The following is a 6,680-nucleotide window of genomic DNA, read 5'->3' as shown; positions in this document are numbered from 1 at the left end:
CGACCAAACAAACAGGCCGATCAGCGAACCCATCGGATCGAGGTCCGTGGATCCGACCAAACAAACGCGCCCTGTATATCAAAGATCGTAGAGTGAACAAGATAAACCACTCATGCGAAATCACGTGCAATGACGTGTAGTACGCAATGGAGCGCCACGTCCGCCATTTTAGGAAGCAAAACCACTGATCTCTATAATATAATCTGGATAGGGCATTGGCTACGTGTCAGTGACGCTAAACGTCCGCCATCTTTCCGCTCGTAAAAGAAGGGATCCGATCTAGCTGCGAACGTCTGCTAGCAATAATTATAAGCAACTCTAGCGTCTCGAGAAAAACATTTTAGATTTATTTGTTAGAGAATGCCATCCTGTGCAGCCATAAACTGCACTAACCAGCAGGTTAAGGAATGTGGAAGGACATTTCATTTGTAAGTTAGCATTAAAATGGGCAAATTTATGATAAAAACAGCATTATTATACGTAACCTATGACCAACTTGTTTTGTGGACGCTCGTGCCAGCGAAGCGTATTGACATACAGCAGATTGTATAATCTAACTACAGTAGTAGGCCTATTTGTAGTTGAATGAACGCTATGTCTATGCATTTTATATGTTTAATAGTTTGGAACAATAATTCAGAAATTGACCCTTTCTGATTTTATAACCGATGATAACGTTAGCGCAGTAGGCCTACAGTCTACAGGTGTATTGTAATTTTGTTATGTTTTGTGTGGTGAACCAGCCTGTGTTCCTCGTGTCACTCGCGGACATAGCCCCTGCGCCGTGCTGGGTATGTTGTGTGTGTTAGCAAAGGCCTGTAGCCTAGATCGCTAGGTACTTGTACTAAGCCCGACAAAGCTGTGCGACCGATTGTCTATCTTCTAAACCTAGCAAGACCGTTTCTTGGAGCTAGGTACTTGTAAAAAGTTGTATTGTTGTCATGATGTAAAATTTAATGTAGCTAAACCAAATTAGCTACCCCACATTGAAATTTTGGTGTGTGCGTGTGATACTCACTGTACGACTGGCTCTCCCGTCGTCGACCTCCACCGGACGGCGGTAGATGGCTGAGGGTCAACCCAGGCTACTGATGATTCGTTCCGCAGACCACGGAGCATTCCCACATCTCGGGGCGTTTAGCAACCATGCCTACGCCACTCAAGTTCCTAGTTCTTAACGAGGTTTCAAATGGATTTCAGCTGCGACATCGCGACTTTAGCTGGGGGTTTTGGCGGATTTTAATCGCGACTTTAGTTAAGATTTCGATGGATTCCCGTCACGACTTCGCGATTTTGCTTGGGTTTCATCGCGACTCATCTCGATCGGCCGTGCCTTGAGCCGGCTCCTTACTGTGTCACGTTCTATTGTGTCATGAGTCCACCTATATTATAGAGCCGATCCGCGCACCTATGTAAGTGTATTTAATCTGTTTCTTCTTTGATTAAACGCGTTGGTTCGATGATCGATGCATAAAGTAATTCATCTCCGTTGTCGATTCTATGTCTTCCTCTTTCGTACCACACACCACGTGATGGTTCAATCAAGGAGTTGGTGGTAACTCCCCCCGCGGAGTTTGTGGAGACTCCCCCCGCGGAGTTTGTGGTAACTCCCCCCGCGGAGTTTGTGGTAACTCCCCCCGCGGAGTTTGTGGAGACTCCCCCCGCGGAGTTTGTGGTAACTCCCCCCGCAGCGTTTGTGGTAACTCCCCCGCGGAGTTTGTGGTAACTCCCCCCGCGGAGTTTGTGGAGACTCCCCTCCCGAAGTTTGCTGAGACTCCCCCCGCGGAGTGCGTTGAGACTCCCCCTGCGGAGTTGTTTGGAACTTCCCCTGCGGAGTTGTTTGGAACTCCCCCTAACCCATGCGGAGTTGAGTTGAGAACTGTCCCCGCGGAGTTGATGGTCCTTTTCCCGTGCAGGACTCAAGTTCGGGTATCCCCCTTATGGTGTGATACCTGTCATTGACACTGGGCCAGGGCCGCTTCTCCAACACCGCGGACAGAGGATTCACACTCAGCCTACAACTAGGATTCCGCAAGCCAGGCAAGGCCACGCTCGCCAGCTGTATATAAGATCTGCATGGATCAGACTCGGGTGCTTCACATTTACCATACGCGCCAGAGAGAAACCGACGTGTAAAGGATCCAACGCACTTACAAATAAAACCAACTGTGCGTAACCCTAAACCCTACTCCTCAATTCTAACGACCTAATTTCCTAACCCTAAACCCTAACCCTACACCATAACCCTAAATCTATTATATATTGATTAATATTATATTTATATTGGATGTAAATTGAATTGGCTTATTGGGAAAATGTTCTCTATCCTTGAACCGACATGTGCTATATTTACCTTAAGACCGAATAATATCTGTCCCACGATAACGATGTTTTATCTATCATCTAATCTTTCATCTATCGATTGCATATATATATATAGAATTCAGCCTAGTAGCAATAGTAAGTAGTCATTACTACCAGTATGTTAGCTATACTTAGTAGTACTAGTATAATTGACGTTATATCACACGACGCCTAGGTTGGCTATAGCAATATTGCATATATTAATTATTAAATATAGTAATTAACGTATTATACATGTGCCTAATGCCATGCTATATGCTCATATACATATGCTAATATTCTGGGCCTAATACTGCCATAAAATACTATATAATAATAAGCATACGATCTTTTCATGTTTCAACATCATTTTCCATCATGTTTCTATCATCAAGGCATTATGTTTTCATACGAAATGGTCAACCATTAAGGAAATAATTATGAATTGGTAGAATAGGCACTTCCGACTAGCATACACGCTGAACTCAGTAGACGCTCACGTAAAAAATTATTTTTCGTGTATTTCTCATTCCTTAGCTCCATACATGTATCTATATAACAATACGCTATAACATCCAGATTTATATTAATCCTCCTTAAAGTAATGGATCCAACAGTTTCTCCTTATTCATGCTAATATTGAATAATAGAATAATGATCGCTAGTTATTCATTATTTTCAAGTTGAAAATGCTTCACTGGGGCACCAGACCCACAGGCAGATTCAGCTCACACACAAGTGAAGTTTGAAAGATGGCGGCCTTCCAAGCGCACTGTCCCACTGTTCAACGGGCCCCACCGCACCCCCCAACGACCCCTCCCCGACGGCCCCCCGCCCCTCACGCCGGGCCCCCCCGCCCCCCGCCCCCCCCGCCCCCCCCCCGCCCGCGCCCCCCCCCGCCCGCCCCCGCTCCCCCCCCCGCCCCGCCGCCACAAGCGCCCCGCCCCCGCATAGGCCGAACCGCCACCTACGCAATCCAGATTATAACACGCCTGAGCACGCAGTCGACGTCGTCGCCCCACGCGTAAAGTCCGCGTACAGCCCCTGACGTCGTACACGCCACAAGACTAAGTCGAGCACAACGAGCCCAGTGCGGCCGCGCTGACGAGCTGGACCCGCCACACGACAGCGCCGGCACGCTGCGGCCACAGCGCCCCCACAAGCGCGATAGCCATCGCGCCCCGTAGCCACCCGCGGCGTGAATCTGCCCGGTCTGTGCCCACAACATTCAATGAAAATCAATAAGAAAACGCGACTTATTCTATCTATTAAAATTAGCATGAAAAAAACTTTGATCGCATACTACCGAGATTAATATAATATGGATATTATATAGAATACATGTTAATGGAGCTAAGGGAAAACGAGAATAACGAAAAATAATTTTTTACACGTGACTCCGAGTCACGTTGCTAGGCTAGCGGAGCGCTAATTCTACCAATTTATAATAATCTTTATGTTACCAACTTCGTATGAAAGGAAGGGATCCCTGATCTAGCTGGCGAACGATCTGCTAGCAATAATTATAACAACCTCTAGCGTCTCGAGAAAAACATCTTTAGATTTATTTCGTTAGAGAATGACCATCCTGTGCAGCCAATAAACTGCACTAACCAGCACGGTTTAGCAGGGAAAAGTGGAAGGACACGTTCTCATTTGTAAACGTTAGCGATTATAATGGGCAAATTATGTAATAAAAACAGCATTAATTATACGTAAGTCGTATAACGCCTATGATTCAACTTGGTTTTCGTGACAGATCGTGCCCAAGCGAAGCGTATTGAATACAGCAGATTGTAATAATCTATACTAACAGTAGGTAGGGCCTATTTGTATTGAATGAACGCTATGTCTAGTGGCATTGTGGTGGATATGGTTTTAAAATAGGTTGGAACAATAATTCAGAAATTGACCCTTTTCTGATTTTATAACCGATGATAACAGTAGCAGCAGTAGGCCTAACAGTCTAGTCAATTATTGTTATGTTGTTTGTGGGTGAACCCAGCCTGTGTTCCCGTGTCACTCGCGGACATCACGCCTCCATGTGCGTCTGGGTAATGTTGCTGTGTGTTAGGCAAAGGCTGTTAGCAATAGGCAGATCGCTATGTACTTGTAACTAAGCCGACAAACGACTGTGCGACGATTATAATTAATACTAGTATTTTACTCGTAGCAGCCACTACATCAAATCAAGTGTTTGGTATGGCTATACAAGGGTTAAGGGCAAGCTTGCGCTTACTATAAACCTGAACTGTCGCAATACGGCCTAATCGATTTTAAATGGTGAGGCAAGCTGCGTCTTTGCCTTGCAGCAGATAACTATGTTGGGACAGGCTTGTTACCAGCCTGTCATCACTCTCCTGAGAAGAAATGTTTATTAGCGTAATTCGACGACGACTGCGCATCTTTGTACCAGTTACATGCTGTACCTCTGGTGGTGGAAGCAGGATTGCAGTGGAAAAATCGTCACGCTAATGATCCAATATTACTCCAACCTGTCCATAATCATTGAATAGGATCTCGATAAAGCTAATCACTCTCCTCTCTCACCGGCGCTCTAGAGTAGATAAGGATTCAGCCTTTGTAGTACTTTATGCTGGTATGAACAAGCTACCACAAAATCCCTTCACTACGTTCTAGGTCGCTCGTCTCTGAACCTTTTTCAACGGAGCTCTATGGTCCATCTGTTATCAAAGTAAGTGTCTCCAAGCTCTGTAATACGCAATAATTCCAGGTGTGGCGGACCAAAGACATGTATATAATATAATTATAATACATATAATATTGTATATATGTATATATATATGATATGAGATACATATCAGTACTAATACTTGTCGCTAATCTTCTAAAAACAGCTAGCAAGACCAGTTTCTATTGGAGCTAGGTACTTGTAAAAAGTATGTAGTTGGTCTGTAATCGATGTAAAATTTAATGTAGCTAACCGCAAATCTCTCACGCCTAGCAACCAACAATTGAAATTTTGGTGTGTGCGTGTGATACCTCAGCTGTCACGACTGGCTCTCGCCATCGTCGACCTCCCACCGGACGCGGCTAGCACTGGCCTGAGGGTCAACCCAGGCTACTGATGATTCGTTCGCAGACCACGGAAGACATTCCCCACATCTCGGGGCGTTTATAGCAAACCATGCATACGCCACTCAAGTTCCAAGTTCTTAACACTGAGGTCTTCAAATGGGCGATGTGCAGCGCCGTAGCGCAACATCGCGGGAACTCTAAGCTAAGGTTCTTTGGCGCGATTTTAACGCGACTGTTAGTTTAAAGATTTTCGATGACGATATCCCGCTCACTGACTTACGCCCGACATTCATGCCTTGGGTATTTTCATCAGCGCCCGGACTACCATCATCGAGTCGGGGCACGCGACGCGGACCCGGCCGCCCCCCCGTGCCTTGACAGGGCCAGCTCCCTTACTCGTGTTCCACAGTTCTATTCAGTGGATCATGAGTCCACCTAATATTATAGCACGCCGATCCGCGTCGACACTATGTACAGTGTATTTTAATCTGTTTCCTTTCTTTGATAAACCGCTGTTGGTTTTCCGACTGAGTCCCGACTGCCATCAAACAAGTGAAATCCCACTCTCCCGTGTCGCATTCTTATGTCTTCACTCTTCGTACCACACACCACGTGATGGTTCCAACTCAAAGGAGCTTGGTAGCGCGCTAACTCCCGCCGACGACGATTGTGGAGATCCCCCCGCGGAGTCTAGTGGTAACTCACTCCCCCGGCGGAGTTTGTGGACACTACCCCCCGCGACAGTTTGTGCGAGACTCCCCACAGCGGAGTTATGTAGTAACATCCCCCCAGCCAGAGCGCGCATTTGTCGGTAGACCATCCCACGCGAGTTTGTGGAATCCGCCCGCGGAGTTTGTGGAGACTGCCCCTCCGCGAAGTTTGCTGAGATCCCTCCCGCGGAGTGGCGTTGAGAGCTCCCCCTGGCGAGTTGTTGGTAGGATCTTCCCCTGGGAGTTTGTTTGGAAACTCGCCCTGCGGAGTTGGTTGGGACTGCTCCCCCGGGGAGATTTGATACGGGTCCTTTATCACCGTATCGGCTAGTTTACGGGTATCCCCCGTTGGGTTGATCCTAGAGTCATTGACACTCGGCGAAGGCGCCTATCTTGACCAACCCGGCAAGGATATCACACTCCGCAGCCTACAGACACTAGAAGGATTCCCCGCAAGCCAGGCAAGGCACCACGAAACTGCGCAGCGATAATCTACAAGGACCGCATGGGATCGACTCGGAGGATGCTGTATCATTCTAACATCATACGGCCAGAGAGGAACCGACCAGTGCAGTAAGGATCCAACCC

The sequence above is a fragment of the Priapulus caudatus genome, unplaced genomic scaffold (genome assembly GCF_000485595.1).
Source record: "Priapulus caudatus unplaced genomic scaffold, Priapulus_caudatus-5.0.1 Scaffold2755, whole genome shotgun sequence".
Classification (NCBI taxonomy): Eukaryota; Metazoa; Priapulida; class Priapulimorpha; order Priapulimorphida; family Priapulidae; genus Priapulus; species Priapulus caudatus.
Note: the sequence above shows the minus strand (reverse complement) of the source record.